An 18,294-nucleotide genomic window follows, 5' to 3' on the forward strand; every position below is an offset into this window, starting at 1 on the left:
GGCCCAGCACGAGGTCTAGAGGTAGGGTTACTGACAAAGTGGTCCACAGTCCAGCCTTGTTCAGGTTGGACCTCTGGGACACTCTTGCTTTCTTGTCTGGTCACAGGAAGACTACCTTAGGCAGCCACAGAAGTCCACCATGCAGACCCCTTGGTATGGAAGGAGAGTTCACTGCCAGCCTGTCTTTCTGGATTCCTGGGTGGTGTTTGTGCTGAGCAGGTTACAGTGAGGTCCATTTCTGCAAGATGCTTGTCAAAAGGACATTAGGGGATGGGCAACAATTGAATAAGGTCTGTAGATTAGAATACAGTATAGTATGTCCTTTGGCCACCTGATGCGAAGAACTGACTCATTGGAAAAGACTGTGATGCTGGAAAAGACTGAAGGCAAAAGGAGAAGGGAATGGCAGAGGATGATACAGTTAGATAGCATCACACACTCAATGGACATGAATCTGAGCAAACTCTGGGAGATAGTGAAGGACAGGGGAGCCTGATGTGCTACAGTCCATGGGGTCACAAGGAGTTGGACATGAGGTTGAACAACAACAACAATGAATCAAAGTTAATTACTTGATTTTAATCATTGTCCTGTGGTTATATATATATTTTTATAAAGTTCTTGTTTTTATTTTTAATATTCTGGCTGCACCACATGGCTTGTGGGACTTTAGTTCTCTAGACAGGGATTGAACGCAGTCCCCTGCATGGGAATATAGATTCTTAACTCATGGACCACCAGGGAAGTCCCCAAATGTCCTTGTTTTTAGGAAGTACATACAGAAATCTTTAGAGCCAAAGGAACATTATACCTACAACTCAATCGCAAATGGTTAAGGAACAAGTGTAGGAAAGAATGGTAAAGCAAACATGGTAAATGTTAACATTTGGGGAATCTGATATACAGAAATTCTCTTTTATTTGCAACTTCTCTGTAAGTTTGAAATTGTTTCAAAATAAAAAGTGAAATATATTTTAAAAATTACTCAGATTCAGACTTGGTCTCACAACACTTGTGAATTTGTCGGGGATGGTTAGCGGAAACATATGATACACTGTTAGCAGTTTACCCTTACTTAGAAGTTTCTCTACTAATTGATATAATGCCAATAATAAATTGCTACTCCTCAACATAAATTAAAAACAAAAATCCGGTGGCTTCCCTGGGGGTGCAGTGGTTTAGAATCTGCTTTGCAATGCAAGGAACACCAGTTCGATCCCTAGTCTGGGAAGATCCCACAGACCTTGGTGTAAGTAAGCCCTGTGTGCCACAAGTACTGAGACTTCACACCTAGAGCCTGTGCTCTGCAACAAGACAGGGCCCCGCAGTGAGAAGCCCGCAGCCTGCAACTAGAGTGTAGTCCGCGCTCACCACAACCAGAGAAAGCCCACGTGCAGCGTCAAACACCCGCCACAGCCAATAAAAATAAACAACCCAAATTCCATTTTTAAAGCCCTACTCTTACAAGGAGTTTCCTTGGTGGCTCAGACAGTAAAGAATCCACCTGCAATGTGGGAGACCTGGGTTTGATCCCTGGGTTGGGAAGATCCCCTGGAGAGGAAATGGCAACCCACTCCAGTATTCTTGCCTGGAAAATCCCATGGACAGAGGAGCCTGGTGGGCCACAGTCCATGGGGTCGCAAAGAGTCAGACCACGACTGATCAACTTTCACTTACGAGGGGAAATTGGCAGGAAGCAGAATTTGTTCAGGTGTACCCCTGCTGAGGCACCTGTCTCCCTGTTTCCCTCTGCTCACCTGTGGACCTTACGTCCAACCTCTGGGCTCCGTGGTCCCATCCTTAGCTCCTATCCGCCAGCTCCTTTGGTCTTAGTGCTTTGTGTTTGCCCAGGTTGAGGACCTTGAATCACCTCTACATTAAACTCCCATTCTGATTGTGTCTTTGCCAGATAGCTCGTAAATAAATTCCTTGCATAACCCTGGACCCTAGAAGCCACCACTCCCTCCTGTCCATTGGTTCAGCAAAGCTTCAGCCAACCTATCCTCCCATCCCCAACCTGGAGAGGAACGAAACCCTTGTATTCATCCCCCCAACAAATACTTACTAAAAGTCTACTGAGAACCAGGCACTGTTTTAGGCCAGAACAAAACTATGCCCTCATATAGAACCTAAACTCTCGTGAAGGAAAGCAGAAAACAGTATAAATAAGCCAATATATAAGGAAATGGCAACCCACTCTGGTATTCTTGCCTGGGAAATCCCACGGAGAGAGGAGCCTGGGGTTATGCAAAGAGTCAGACATGACTTAGTGACTAAACAACAACAATAGTTTGATAGATGGGGATAGATTCCTACCGAGAAAAATAAAGCTTGCCTTTAGGAGCCTGAGGTAGAGAGAGGTTCATTGTGAATTTTGAGAGGTGACCAGAGAACACTTTTCTAGTAGGAGAAACAGAATACCTGTGCCCAAATCAAGCTGGTACAAGTGATTAAGTTCTTTCCAGAAAGGAGAAGTGTAATTGGACCTTCTTGGAAAATAAGTGATAGGATCATCTGATAGTAAAGATAAGTACCTCTCTGAATCGCTTCTCAGCCTTTTGGCTGAGATCAAGTGTAGTACCTCTCTGAGAGCTGACTTCCTGATTTCCCTCTGGGGTGGCCTGTGCGCTGCTAGTATTCAGATTCCAGGGATGGGAAGATCCAGGGTGTAATTTGCTGTCTTCACCAAGGTAGTCTGTGCTGCAGTTTACAAAGGCATTTACAACATTGCATAACTGTTCCAACCGGTTCTAATTGTCAGGCACATGATCAGTGTCAGGGTCGGGGCTGGTGTTTGGTGGAGTCTGGACAGAGCAACTGGCAGGAGGAATGGAAGGAATGGAGCTTCTCTGTCTGGGCCCCTCCTGCCCCGCCCCGCCCCGCCTCAGGCCCTAAATATCACAGAGCCATCCTTAGGTTTCCCTGGACCCCTCATCCTGCTCAACCTTCCCCCATAGCAGAGACAGTGGTCTGTTCCAATACTGTATCCACTCCAATATGACCTTTCATTAAAAATAAAGTAAAATAAAATGCAGGGCTTCCCTGGTGGTTCAGTGGTAAAAAAAAAAAAAACCCGCCTACCAATGGAAGGACAGGGTTTGATTCCCGGTCAGGGAAGGTCCTACTTGCGGTGGAGCAACCAAGCATGTACGCCACAACTTCTAAACCCGTGCTGGGGAGCCACAGCAAGAGACGCCACCACGAGAAGCCCAAGCGCCGCAAACAGAGAGTAGCCCCTGCTTGCTGCAGTAAGAGGAAGCCCTCGGAGCAACAAAGACCTAGCACAGCCAAAAATAAATAATTTAAATAAAACTAAAAAATTCGGTCTCTCGTGGTAGGGAATTGCAGAAGCAAGATAATCTGCTAAAACTATCTCATTCTTGGCTGTTCTCAAAGTTGAGTGTTCACATCAGACACCTAGGGGGCATAAAATGGTGATTCCTGGGCCCCAGACCAGATCTACTTGGAATCTCTGCGGTGGATCCAAGGAGCTGGTGTGGCCATGAAGATGGAAAATCTCTGTCCTTTTCCATATCTCGGATGTTCCAACGGCTTTGTAAAACACGCATCCACTTTCTACGCTGCTCTGGTGGATCAGCAGTAAAGAATATGCCTGCGATACTGGACACCAGGGTTCAGTCCCTGGGTAGGGAAGATCCCCTAGAGACAGGAATGGCAATCCACTCCATATTCCTGCCTGGAGAATTGCATGGACAGAGGACCCTGGTGGGCTACCGTCCATAGGGTCACAGAGTCAGATGTGACTGAGTGATTAACACATTCACTTTTCACTGAGAAGACACACCTGCAAACTTATTATACAGACTCATTTACAAGCCCCATTCAAATATCTGAATCAGTATCTCCAAGACAGAGAGGCTTGGGAATTGGTCTTTTAAATCAGCTCCTTGTATTTTTTTTTTAATAAAAAAATTTGAGCAAGCTCCTAGATGATTAAAAAAAAAAGGACAGGGAAGCTATCGTCAGACTAGCAGAGAACACACATCACAGATAAGCCATGAATTAAATCTTTGGATTAAATATCCAATTCCAGTTCAGTCTGCTGTGGCCAGTTAGGATGGGGTCACACGGTATAAAATATGACCATTTATACCTTGGAAAGAAACGTCAGGAGTTCTGGAACATAACAAGGACAACAAAGAGCAAAAGTAGGACTTACCTGGTGGTCCAGTGGCTAAGACACCAAATGCAGTGGGGTGGGGTTCAATCCCTGGTCAGGGAATTAGATCCCGCATGCCTCAACTAAAGATCTCTCATGTTGCAACTAAGACCCAGTGGAGTCGTGTAAATATATAAATATTTAAGAAAAGAAAAGAGCAAAGGTGTAATCTAAGTAAAGGTTTGAGGGGTTTTCAGTTTATTGCAAATGAAATTGGCAATTCTAGGATGAATGAAGTAAGAAAGGATGTGGAATAAGGGGAGTTTACGCTGGAAACTGAGAGCACAAGTAGAGATCGCAGGCTAAGTTCTCAGTGGTGGACTTCATGTTCCCCTTTGCTTGCACTGTCCCGAGTGGATCCATGACTTTTACAACTAATGGAGCTCTGCCCTAATGGGAAGAGTTGCTCAGAAGCAAAGGAAATGGATACATTATGGAAACTCTGATTCCACGCAGCTATCCCCATAAAATTCCTAAAAGTCTTGCCAATGATGAAATAAGCTCTGAATATAAAAGTAGAGGCCACTTCAATCCAGTGACTACCTGCTATAATGCCTAACTATTTGGCCCCATGACATGTCATGTGCTCCTCTAGACCAACTTTTTGGTTGTAGGACCCTTCGCACTATTAAAAAATGAGAATTTAAGAGCTTTTTTGTGGGTTATATTTATTGATATTTACTGTACCTGAAATTAAAGCAGAAATCTTCAACATTTTAATTTATTTATTCATTTTAAATTAACAGTAATTAATGTGTATGTTGAGTGCTGAAGAATTGATGCTTTCAAATTGTGGGGCTGGAGAAGACTCTTGAGAGTCCCTTGGACTGCAAGGAGGCCAAACCAGTCAGTCCTAAAGGAAATGAACCCTGAATATTCATTGCAAGGACTGATGCTGAAGCTGAAGCTCCAATACTTTGACAAAGAGCTGACTCATTGGAAAAGATCCTGACAATGGCAAAGATTGAAGGCAACAAGAGAGAGGGGCGGCAGAGGGCGAGATAATTAGAAAGCATCATCCACTCAATGGAAATGACTTTGAGCAAACTCCTGGACCTAGTGAAGGACAGGGAAGCCTTTTGTGCTACAGTCCATGGGGTCTCAAAGAGTCGGACATGACTTAACGACTTAACAACAACAGTGTTGACATAAATATTTTTCAAAAAATTAAGCAATAGAACTGTCATTGTTTTACATTTTTGGCGAGTATTGTTAATGTCTGGCTTAATAAAAGACAGCTGGATTTCTCATATCTGCTTCTGTGTTCGTCAGGTGTGACATCATATGTGTGTAAGCCTCTAGGAAATGCCAGGGAATGCGAGTGAAAAGTGAGAGTGAAAAAAGGCCACAGTGACTCCCTCAAAAGGTTTGGGGGAATTCTCAGATGTCCCGACTATATTCTGTGAATTGCTGCTGTAGCTATTGCAGTGAAAAGGAATATAGGCCAGGCCTTGGAAAAGCATTAATTATTTTTCCTTCTTGAACATAAAGTTTCTTCCTTGATTCTTAACCTTAGCCTTTAGCTTCATAACTCTTTCCATCCCCTCACCAAATTCATTCTCCACTGCTAACAGCATCTTAAAATAATGAGTTGACATTTATAGAGCAGTTTTTACATGCCAGAAAGAAAGATAGATAGTCATGTCCAACTCTTGCGAATCCATGAACTATAGCCTGCCAGGCTCTTCTGTACATGGAATTCTCCTGCCAAGAATACTGGAGTGGGTTGCCATTTCCTTCTCCAGGGGAACTTCCTGACCCAGGAACCGAACTCAAGTCTCCCGCATTGCAGACAGATGCTTTACTGACTAAGCCACAAAGGAAGCTTTGAAGTGAAAGTTGCTCAGAAGTGTCCAACTCGTTGCAACTCCATGGACTGTGGAATATTCCAGGCCAGAAAACTGGAGTGGGCAGCCTTTCCCTTTTCCAGGGGATCTTCCCAACCCAGGGATCGAACGTAGGTATCCTGCATTGCAGGTAGATTCTTTACCAGCTGAGTAACGAGGGAAGCCCCAAAATGTGGAGATGCCGGGGATTGAACCCGGGGCCTCATACATGCAAAGCATGTGCTCTACCACTGAGCTACATCCCCTACCCTCTACATGCCAGGTCCTAAACAAAGCACTCTACATTCATTGTTTCTTTTCATCTTTATTTCAACCTGTGAGATGTTAGAAAAAATATATATTTGGTCTCTGTGGTTCCTGGCACAGAGCGCCTAAAACCATTGACATTTGCTAAGTGATAAGAGCACTGGGAGGAGCATCTTTTGTTTAAACCTGGTCCCTAAATCCCTTGGAATTTCCTGGGTAACAAGCCTGTCTTTTGTTCTAGTCAGGTGCCCCTGGGTGGGCTCCTTCTTGGGGCCTGGTCACCAGAAAGATAAGACAGGATCAGAAGCTTGGAATTTTCAGCCACATCCTCCATTCTCTAGAGAAGGAAGAGGGCTGGAAATGGGTTGATGATCAATCATGCCTACGTGATGAAACCGCCATAAAAATCCCCAAAGGACCGGGTTCTGAGAAACTTCTATGTTGGTGAATACATGGTGGTGCTGGGAGAGGGCACACCCAGAGGGCAGGGAAGCCCCCACATATCTGGCCCTACACATTCCTTCCATCTGGACGTTCATCTGTTTAGCCTTTATCATATCTTTTTACAATCCACTGGTCAACAGGGAGTGAACTGTTTTCTTGAGTTCTCTGAGCTGCTGTAGCAAATGAACTGATCCTGAGTGGGGAGGGAGTTGTGTATAGCTCATTGGTCAGAAGCACAGGAAACAACCTGGACTTGTGATTATCATCTGAAGTTGGACAGTCTTGTAGGACTGAACCCTTCACCTAGGAGCTGATAGTATCTCCAGGCAGAGTATCAGAACTGAGTTAGGTTGTAAGACACAGAGCTGGTGTCACAGAGAATTATTTGGTGCGGGAAAAGCAGCCACTCATCTGGTATCAGAAGGTTTTTTTTTTTTTTTTTTTTGGTATCAGAAGTTTTGAGGGACTTCCCCATTGGTACAGTGGATAAGAATCTGCCTTCCAGTGCAGGGGACACAGGTTCAATCCCTGGTTCGGGAAGATTCCACATCCCAGGGCCAGTGGGGGTGGGGGTGGAGGCAGCAACTGAAATCTGTGCACAACTCCTGAAGCCCGTGAGTCTAGAGCCTGCGCTCCACAAAAACAGAAGCCACTGCAATGAGAAGCCCAAGCTCCTCAACGAAGAATAGCTCACTAAAACTAGAGAAGGCCTGCTCACAGCAAGACCTAGCGCAACCAAAAATTAATCAATTAAAAGCAAAATAGATTATTGTGAATTAAAGGAAAAACATATTTTTTAAAAAAATGTTCTGAGCGTGGCAATAGTGTGAGAGTAAGGAAGACACACAGGAGGAAAACTGAGGGTTTTTTTTTTTTTTTTTTGCACAATCCCAGAAGACAGTTTTATCCTAGGGATAATTATTATCCCTAAATTACTGATGCGGAAAACAGCTCTGGAGAAAGGCAGCAACAGGCTCTGAATTACAGATCAAGTAAGTTAAGAAATCAGGAATCTAACCCAGGGAAGCCCCTGTCGTGAAGGAAAGTGAAGCATTTATTGCAGGGCACCAAGCAAGGAGTCCTGGCTTCCTTGGTGGCTCAGCTGGTAAAGAATCTGCCTGCAATGCAGGAGACCTGGGTTTGATCCCTGGGTTGGGAAGATCCCCTGGAACAGTAAATGGAAACCTGCTCTGGTATTCTTGCCTAGAAAATTCCACGGACAGAGGAGCCTACAGGCTACAGTTCATGGGGTCACAAAGAGTTGGACACAGTGGAGTGACTAACACTTTCACTTTGAAGCAAGGAGTCAAGGACAGTTAGTGCTTAAAAGACTCAGAACTCCCCAAGGCTTGCAGGGAAATGTTTTTAAAAACAAGATAAGGGAGGGGGGTGGTGTCAGCTCAAGGACATGCTTCTGACTGGTGGTGAGGTAATTGTGGGAGTCAACATCATCAACCTTCTGGTTCCATCTGGTCTGGGGTCTTCATCCTTGTGGGCAGCAGACAGTTAACTTCTTCCATCTGGTAGGGGTTTCAGTATTTGCAAAACAGCTCAAAGGATGTGACTCAGAATATCATGTATAGCCCTCGACTTTGTTTAATGGCTGAACTGTTATTATTTTGTCTTGCTTGACTGTTTTCCTTGCTGCGTTTTCTCTTTCCTCTGATTAAACTCACTTTGTGGAACTCAGGGAAGGTCTACAATGCTACAGTTTTTCTATAGGGCAGGCAGAGGACAAGGAGGTTGGGAGAGTCTGTTCCAGGAAGACCCCATAGAATCCTGCTCAATTACAATTTTATGCATTCCATGTGCATTTTAAATTGTTTTAAGTTTTCAGAAGTTCAGCTCAGGAGACCACATGTCTATTAGGAATCCTTCAATTTGAAGTTTTCTGTTTTCCTGTGTACTCATCAGGGTTGCTCTATAATCTAACATCAGAAAGTTTTCAGTCTTTGGCTAAATATTGTTTTTGGGGAAACCTGTTCTTAAACTCAGTTTGCATTTGGGAGGAATATTTTTGTCAATACTTTTTGTTTCTGGCCACACCATTGTAACAGGAGGGAAAGGGGCAAGGCACAGCTTTTGAAAGAATGACATAGCCCAAGGACACAGCATAAACCAGTTAGAATCAAGTGGGACAAAGATGGCAGACAAGACTAGACCTTGATCCTCTGGGACAAAGATGGCAGACAAGACTAGACCTTGATCCTCAATCAGCAAGTGAAATGACACAACCAGAGGCGCCATGACAGTTCCAAGGGACTGTCAGAAGTTCAAGGAGTGGGTGGTGGCCCAAAACCTGGAAATCTCCACCCCTTCCCAAAAATAGTTGGAATAATCCTCCCACAGATCCTGAACTTGAAACTACAATCCTCTGGCCACCTAATGTGAAGAACTGACTCATTTGAAAAGACCCTGATGCTGGGAAAGATTGAAGGCAGGAGGAGAAGGGGATGACAGAGGATGAGATGGTTGGATGGCATCACCGATTCAATGGACATGAGTTTGAGTAAGCACCAGGAGTTGGTGATGGACAGGGAAGCCTGTTGTGCTGCAGTCTATGGGGTCACAGAGTCAGACATGACTGAGCAACTGAACTGAACCGAATCCTCTCACTCATTAGCGTATGAAATTCAGCTCAGTTCAGTTCAGTTGCTCAGTTGTGTCTGACTCTTTGCTTAGTCAAGCTCATGTCCATTGAATTGGCGATGCCATCCAACCATCTCATCCTCTGTCGTCTCCTTCTCCTCCCGCTTTCACTCTTTCCAGCATCAGGGTCTTTTTCAAATGAGTCAGTTCTTTGCATTGGGAGGCCAGAGAATTGGAATTTCAGCTCCAACATCAGTACTTCAAGTGAATATTCAGGACTGATTTCCTTTAGGATGGACTGGTTGGATCTCCTCGCAGTCCAAGGGACTTTCAAGAATCTTCTCCAACACCACAGTTCAAAATCATCAATTCTTCGGTGTTCAGTTTTCTTTATAGTGCAATTCTCACATCCTTACGTGTCTACTAGAAAAACCATAGCTTTGACTAGATGAACCTTTATTGGCAAAGTAATATCTCTGCTTTTTAATATGCTGTCTAAGTTGGTCATAGCTTTTCATCCAAGGAGCAAGCATCTTTTAAATTTCATGGCTGCAGTCAACCATCTGCAGTGATTTTGGAGCCCCCCAAAAATAAAGTCTCTCACTGTTTCCATTGTTTCTCCATCTATTTGATGTGAAGTGATGGGACCAGATGCCATGATCTTAGTTTTTTGAATGTTAAGTTTCAAGCCAGCTTTTCCACTCTCCTTTTTCACTTTCATCAAGAGGCTCTTCAATTCCTCTTTGCTTTCTGCCATAAGGGTGGTGTCATCTGCATATCTGAGGTTATTTGTATTTCTCCCGGCAATCTTGATTTCAGCTCGTGCTTCATCCAGCCCAGCATTTCTCACAATGTACCCTGCATATAAGTTAAATAAGTAGGGTGACAATATATGGCCTTGACGTACTACTTTCCTGATTTGGAACCAGTCTGTGGTTCCATGTCCGGTTCTAACTGTTGCTTCTTGACCTGCATACAGGTTTCTTAGGAGGAGGAAAGGTGGCCTGGTATTCCCATCTCTTGAAGAACTTCCCACAGTTTGTTGTGATCCACACGGTCAAAGGCTTTGGTATAGTCAATAAAGCAGAAATAGATGTTTTTCAGGAACTCTCTTGTTTTTTGATGATCCAACCGATGTTGGCAATTTGATCTCTGGTTCCTCTACCTTTTCTAAATCCAGCTTGAACATCTGGAAGTTCACAGTTCACATACTGTTGAAGCCTGGCTTGGAGAATTTTGAGCATTACTTTACTAGTGTGTGAGATAAGTGCAATTGTGCAGTAGTTTGAACATTCCTTGGCATTGTCTTTCTTTGGGATTGGAGTGAAAACTGACCTTTTCCAGTTCTGTGGCCACTGCTGAGTTTTCCAAATTTTCTGGCATATTGAGTGCAATATTTTCTCAGCATCATCTTTTAGGATTTGAAATAGCTCAACTGGAATTCAATCACCTCCACTAGCTTTGTTTGTAGTGATGCTTCCTAAGGCCCACTTGACTTTGCACTCCAGGATGTCTGGCTCTAGGTGAGCGATCACATCATCATGGTTGTCTGGGTCATGAAGATCTTTTTTGTATAGTTCTTCTGTGTATTCTTGCCACCTCTTCTTAATATTTTCTGCTTCTGTTAGGTCCATACCATTTATGTCCTTTATTGTGCCCATCTTTACATGAAATGTTCCTTGGTATCTCTGATTTTCTTGAAGAAATCTCTAGTCTTTCCCATTCTATTGTTTTTCTCTATTTCTTTGCATTGATCACTGATGATATGAAATTACCCAGCCTATAAAAACTAACTGCTCCCCATTTCATGGCACACTCGCCCTCCGCGATGACCCACACTCTGTCTATGGAATGTGCTTCTCTCTGAATCTGAATAAATCTACATCTTACCTATGACTTTGTCTCTCACTGAATTCTTTCTGTGATGAGACATCAAGAACCTGAGCTTCGTTAGGTCCTGAAACCAGGTACCGTGCATTTTGACTGGGTTTGCATCCCAGACACGTGGGTTCAAGTCCCAAGCAGAGTTTTGGCTGGGTTTGAGTCCCAATCTGAGGTACATGGTTTCACCATGAAGCTTGCAGGAACCTGGTTCCCCGACCAGGGATTGAACCCATACTCCCTGCATTGGAAGCACAGAGCCTTAACCACTGGACTGCCAGGGAAGTCCTTGTTACTAGTGTTCTACTCATTTGTAGTGGGTTGGATAGTGTCACTCAGAAACTCAGGTTGGGATGTGACCTTATTTGGAAATGGAGTCTTTTGCAGATGTAATTAAGATAAGTCTTAAAATGGCATCATACTGGATTAGGGTGGGCCCTAAATCCAATGAATGTCCTTAGAAAAGACAGAAAAAAAAAGAAAAGACAGTAAAAAGACACAGTAATGTTGGGAAGGTCCATCTAGTCAAAGCTATGGTTTTTCAGTAGTCATGTGTGGATGTGAGAGTTAGACCAAAAAGAAAGCTGAGCACTGAAGAACTGATGCTTTTGAACTGTCATATTGGAAAAAGCTCTTGAGAGTTCCTTGGACAGCGAGGAGATCAAACCATTCAATCCTAAAAGAAATCAGTCCTGAATATTCTTTGGAAGGACTGATGCTGAAGCTCCAATAATTTCACCACCTGATGTGAAGAACTGACTCATTAGAAAAGACCCTGATGCTGGGAAAGATTGAAGGCAGGAGGAGAAGGGGACAACAGAGGATGAGATGGTTGGATGGCATCACCAACTCAATGGACATGAGTTTGAGCAAGCTCCAGGAGTTGCTGATGGACAGGGAAGCCTGGTGTGCTGCAGTCCATGGGGATACAAAGAGTTGGACACAACTGAGTGACTGACCTGAGCTGAACGTAGGGAAGAGAGCTTCCTCAGTGGCTCTAGTGGTAAAGGACCTGCCTGCCAATGCAGGAGACGTAAGAGATGCCAGTTCAATCCCTAGGTTGGGAAGATCCCCGGGAGGAGGGCAGGGCCACCCACTCCAGTCTTCTTGCCTGGAAAATCCCATGGACTGAAGAGCCTTGTGGGCTATGGTCCGTGGGGTCACAAAAGAGTTGGACATGACTAAATCTACTTAGCACACAACACAGGAAAGAAAAGACGGACATGCAAAGACGGGGACAGAGATGAGAGTTGGCTGCCACTGCCGTGGAGCCACCAGTAGCAGGCAGGGGCATGGAAGGATTCTCCTTCAGACTTCCGGACTCCAGAATGGTGAGAGAAATTTCTGTTCTTTCACATCTCCCAGCATGTGGTACTTTGTTACAGCAGCCCTAAAGAACTAATATACTAGCCTTCAAGACCTGGCCCCAAATTGACCTCCTTTCTATGGCCTTCCCTCGTCATTTAAGATGTAAGTATTTCTCCCTCCTCCGAACCCCAAGAATCCTTGCTGTCTGCACCATTCCTGAGGACTCAGGGTTTTGTTGTGTGTGTGTTAGCTTCTTCAGAGGGCAAGTTTGGTTTTTAACCCTTCCTTGAGTCTCTGGTTATCTCCTAACTCAGTGATGTTGTTGCAGGAAAAGTGGAGAGCAAGAGAATGGTCATGGCCCAGGTCTCAGGCGAGTTCCTGGGATGGCTGCCAAGTGAGGGTCCTTGGCTTCATGCAGGAAGGAATTCCACAGCGAGCCGACATAGAGTGAAAGCATGTGTTTATTCGAGAAGATACACACTCCACAGACAGAGGTGTGCACCGTCTCAGAAAGTGAGGGTGGACCTGAAATACGGCCTTGTCGTGCTAAGTCACCTCAGTCGTGTCCAACTCTGTGAGATCCTGTGAACTGTAGCCCTCCAGGCTCCTGTGTCCATGGGATTCTCCAGGCAAGAATACTGGAGTAGATTGCCATTCCCTTCTCCAGGGGATCTTCCCGACCCAGGGAAAGAACCGGCATGTCTTATGTTTAACCTGCAGTGGCAGGCGGGTTCTTCACCACCAGCATAGCTGGGAAGCCCGAAATATGGGCTGGTTTGTTTTTATGGGCTGGGCAATTTCACAAGCTAATGAGTAGGAGGTTTATTCCAACTATTTGGGGGCATGAAAGTGAAGTTGCTCAGTTCTGTATGACTCTTTGCAACCCCATGGACTGTAGCCTACCAGGCTCCTCTGTCCATGGGATTTTCCAGGCAAGAGTACTGGAGTGGGTTGCCATTTCCTTCTCAGAGGATCTTCCTGATCCAGGGATCAAACCCAGGCCTCCCGCATTGCAGGCAGACACTTTACCCTGTGAGCCACCAGGAAAGCCCTGAATTTGGGGAAGGGGCGGAGATTTCCTGGAATTGGGTCTCTGTCCCTTTTTTGACCTTTAAATCATCAACCTCTGAACTGTGAAGGCACCTGAGGGTATGATTTAGCTAATATGTTACGATGAGCTCATACTGAGGCTCGCGGTCTAGTGGAAGTTGACTTGTCTGCCATCTTGGACCTAGTTAGTTCTAACCAGTTTATGTCCTGCCCTCAATGGCTGTCATTCTTTTAAAGGTTATGCCCAGCCTTCTTCCTGTGTCAATATATATTAAGCACATATTTTAAGTCCTTAATTGTGATTGTTGAATATAGTTTCCCCAATACTTTCTTTTTCATTTAATGAATCCATTCAACAAATAATTATTGAGTGCCTACATTGTGTCAAACATTTTTTCTTACCTCTGGGATAAATCTGTGAACCAAAAAGACAACATTCAGTCCTTGGGAAGCTTACTCTCTAATGAGAATGTAAGTTTCTGTGTTGAAATCCACGTGCCCTAGTTGCAGGTTGTAGACTAGTTTCTGTAGCTTTTCATGTCTCTTTATTGTCCAGAGCCAGTTTCTAGTGCTGGGACTATCCTGGCATCCTTTCAGGTCTTCTACTTGACTGCCAAGGACAGAGAGGAGAGGGTGAAATGATTTGAAGAGCTCTCAGTTCACGCAGAAAGTTTCTCTCTCATAAGCCACCCTTGTGTCCTAGCTTCTCTTTGCCCACTGAAACATGCTTGTAAGCTGTGTTGGAGCCAGCTTGTGGAGACCTTTTTTGTAGTCTGGATACAAGCCGAAAGAACAGGAAGGCACATGCAAATCTGGGCACAGCGTTAGCTTTGGTCTAGTATCAGACAGGCGGCTGGTGCCACTTTTGCCAGTATCTGTGGCTCATCAGCTGTCCTCCATTGCTGCCAAAATAAGGGGTTCTTGCCTTTCTAAGTGGGTACAAATTCTAGGCAGCAGGACCACAGATGTGGGATAAGTAGGGTGTATTTTCTTTAGGAGAAATATGTAGAACAAAGAATGGTGTTGTTCTCTAGTCTTAATTTGATGTTCAGCTCCAAGTAAATCTGATGAGAGCCAGTCTCTCCGTAGCTAACTGAAGGGTGGGGGATGGTGACTGTACAGAGAGAATGACTGTGTGTCAATCAACCTTCCAGTAGGCAAATGCATGTTTAAAGATTCATGTGTGCATGCTCAGTCGCTCAGTTGTATCTGACTCTTTGTGGCCCCATGGACTGTAGCCCGCCAGGCTCCTCTGTCCATGGGATTTTCCAGCCAAGAATACTGGAGTGGGTTGCCATTTCCTTCTCCAGGAGGTCTTCCCTGACCCAGGGATCGAACCCGTGTCTCCTACCTTGGAAGGTGGGTTCTTTACCACTGCGCCACCTGGGAAGCCCCTTGTATAAAGATTAATGCTTAGTTACTTGAGAATGTGGTGAAATAGCACTCAGAAACTGTTATTGGGAGGAAATAAGGTAAATTAACACAAACTTTCTAATATGCATTTTGTGAACATGTTTCAAAAGCCTTAAAATATTTATCCTCTTTAATCAAGTAATTTTATTTTCAGGAATTTATCCTGAGGAAATAATCTTATATTTGTGCCAAGACTTACTCAGAAAGATCTTTGCAGTGTTATTTACAATAGTGAGAAACAACACAAGGTTCAACAACAGAATCGGTTAAATTAAAAATGCTAATCTATGTGTTAGAATATGAGCTGTTAAAAATTATATTCAAAGGTTGAAAAATGTTCATTTTAAAATTAAGTGAGGGTTATGTGTACAGGAGGATTAACTATAGTATTCTGTATTCCTTGGGGGTATGATGGAAATTTGTGATAATAGAAACTAAAAATTCTTGTTCTCAAAGAATGTTTACATCTAATTTCCTCCTCCAGGGGATCTTCCCAACCCAGGGATCAAACCTGCATCTCTTATATCTCCTGCATTGGCAGGCAGATTCTTTACCACTAGTGCCATCTGGGAAACCCTTACATCTAATAGAAAATGCTTATAAGGTATTATTGAGTGGAAAAGACAAATTATCAAGCAGTATGTATTGAGACATAGTAGGATTCATAGGATTTTAGTTTTGTAAAACAAATTAATCTTTCTGTTCATTTTATATATTGTAAATATATATATATATATAAAATGTTAACAGTGGCTGTCAATGGATGGTGCAAATATAGGACCTGCAGATTTTTTCTCTCACATTTATTTATATTTTGAAATGTCTATTTAAAAAGCATGTAACACTTTTTTATACAAAAAAAAAAAATTAAAAGGGAGGAGAGCCTTTTAAAAGAAGAGGAGCAGAGAGTCCGACAGGTTTCTGAGTACTGTTTCATAACTTACTGGCTACATAAACTGGGGCAAGTTTCTTTGACTTCCTAAGCCTCAGTTTTATGTCTGTAATAAGGAAAAAAGTTGCCTACTTTATGGGGTTTATATGAAGATTATATAAAACAATGCAGATAAAGCTTTTATGTGATATCTAATAAAGTGAGGCTTGGTAAATGTTATTTTAATAAAACCTGTTTGACTTCTGCTATGGTCATGATAGTATAACTGGTATTGGTTAGCCTCCCTGCAGTAAATAACTAGAAAACTGGACAAAATGTGTAAAACAACTGTCCTCAGACATTGAACAACAGGCACTCAGAACTCTGATTCCTGAGAAAAATAAAACACATTTGGTGAGCCCTCTGATTTCCCAGGCTATCTGGACAATAGTACAGAGAAACAAGTTGCAAGCCGAACTTAGCAGCCTCACTGAGATGAGGAGATGGATATATAAACAGATCAGAGTTGTGCAGGTTGAGGCAACAGGAATTTGGAGGGCAAGTTTGCAGAGCAAAAGAAGGTTTAGAGAAAAAGGAATTTTTAAGTATATTCATTTGTTGTTGTCGTTTAGTTCCTAAGTCATGTCCAACTCTTTGTGACCCCATGGACTGTAGCCTGCCATCCTCCTCTGTCCATGGGATTCTCCAGGCAAGAATACTGGAGTGGGTTGCTATGCCCTCTTCTAAGGGATCTTCCTGACTCAGGGATGGAACTCGAGTCTCCTGCATTGGCAGGTGGATTTTTTATTGCTGAGCCACCAGGGAAGCCCATAAGTATTCATAGGATCCCCTTAAGCCTTTGCCCAAATATTAGGCTGTACACGTGTAAGCTGAGACTCCATAATCTGGGCACATAGAATAATTACTGGAAAAATAAAAATTACCAAGAACTTGCAAAATAAGCAATAACTGAAGCTTGAAGAGCGTTGAGAGACATTCTAGTTCCAGTTGGTTAGAACTCAGTAGACTCCAGAGATGCCATACCTTAGGAGCAAGGCTAGAGTAGTCTTAAAATGAAGGGGACTTTAGATCCTCCTAAGAAGAGTTTGAAGATAAACCTCAAAAAGACCAAGCTGATCCCCAACCAAATTAACTGCCTCCAAGAATAAAGCTCAGCACTTTTTAAGGGAAAGCAGCAAAAATCAGACACTCAATAACACGACACAAAATCCAGAATCTGGTAAAAAGATTACCAGATATGTGGGAAAACATGAAAATATGATCCTTAGCCAGGAAAAACAAGTCAGTCGAAACAGATACATAAATGACAGAAATGATGAAATTAGCAGACAAGGACTTAAAGAGAGCTATTGTAAATATGTTTAAGGATCTAAAGAAAAGCTCAACGAACACAATGAGCAAGTGTGTGTGAGCATTTAGTCATGTCTGACTCTTTGCAACCCCGTGGAATTTTCCAGTCAAGAATACTGGAGTGGTTGCCATTCTCTTCTCCAGGGAATCTTCCCCATCCAGGGATCAAATTTGCATCTCCTGCATTGGCAGGTGAATTCTTTACCGCTGAGCCACCTAGGAAGCTTGAGAAACACAATGAGAAACATGGAAAATTATAATGAAAGAAACAAATGTAACTTCTAGACCTAAAAATCAGAGATGCGTAATTCACTAGATGGGCTTAGCAGATGATTGCACAGGACAGAAGAACAAAAAGGACTTGAAGATACAGGCCCCCCAAAAGTTGGAACTAAAGCTCAGAAAGAAAAGGAGAAAGAAAATACGTGTGTGCATACTAACATACATACAGAAACAGAACTCCAGTGACCTGTGGATCAACATCAAGCAATCTAACACATGTAAATTGAGTATGGAAGAGATATCTAAAGAATAATAACTGGAATTCCAGATTTGATTGTAAAAATATATACTTGCCAAGAGACACAATAAGGTCCGCAAACTCCAAACAGAATAAATAGGTACAAAGAACCACATCTTGATATATTTTAATCAATATTCTGAAAACCAATGGTAAAGTACCTGTATTAAAAGCAGCCAGAGAAAGAAAGACACATTACATTCAGGAGAACAAGGATAAGATTTTCCACTGACTTTATATCAAAAATAATGTAAGCCAAAAGACACAGAGTAGCATAGAAAAAGAGAAAAAATTATCTGAGAACTCTAGTATGCAATGAACATAACTTTTAAAAATGCAGATGAAACAAAGATGTTTCTAGACAAATAAAAGCTAATTCATAGTAGTTCTTGCTTGCATTATAATAGCTAATGATTAAAATAAAAAGCTAATTATTAGAAAATAATTATTACCTATAATACAAGAGATAGAAAAGGAAGCTCTTTAGTGTATAAGGAAAAAATACCAGCTCTACACAAAGGAATGACGGTCACTGAAAATCGTAAATATGTGGGTAAATTTTTTCATTAAATTT

At 42.9% G+C, this 18,294-nt stretch overlaps 1 non-coding gene across 1 annotated transcript; it reads right to left on the reverse strand.

The window, feature by feature from the left end:
• Positions 1–6,200: 6,200 nt before the first annotated feature.
• On the reverse strand, positions 6,201–6,272 carry TRNAA-UGC. The gene has a single exon. It is a non-coding gene; the product is annotated as a tRNA-Ala (tRNA).
• Between the last annotated feature and the right edge of the window lie 12,022 nt (positions 6,273–18,294).

The sequence above is a fragment of the Cervus elaphus genome, chromosome 6 (assembly GCF_910594005.1).
Source record: "Cervus elaphus chromosome 6, mCerEla1.1, whole genome shotgun sequence".
NCBI lineage: Eukaryota > Metazoa > Chordata > Mammalia > Artiodactyla > Cervidae > Cervus > Cervus elaphus.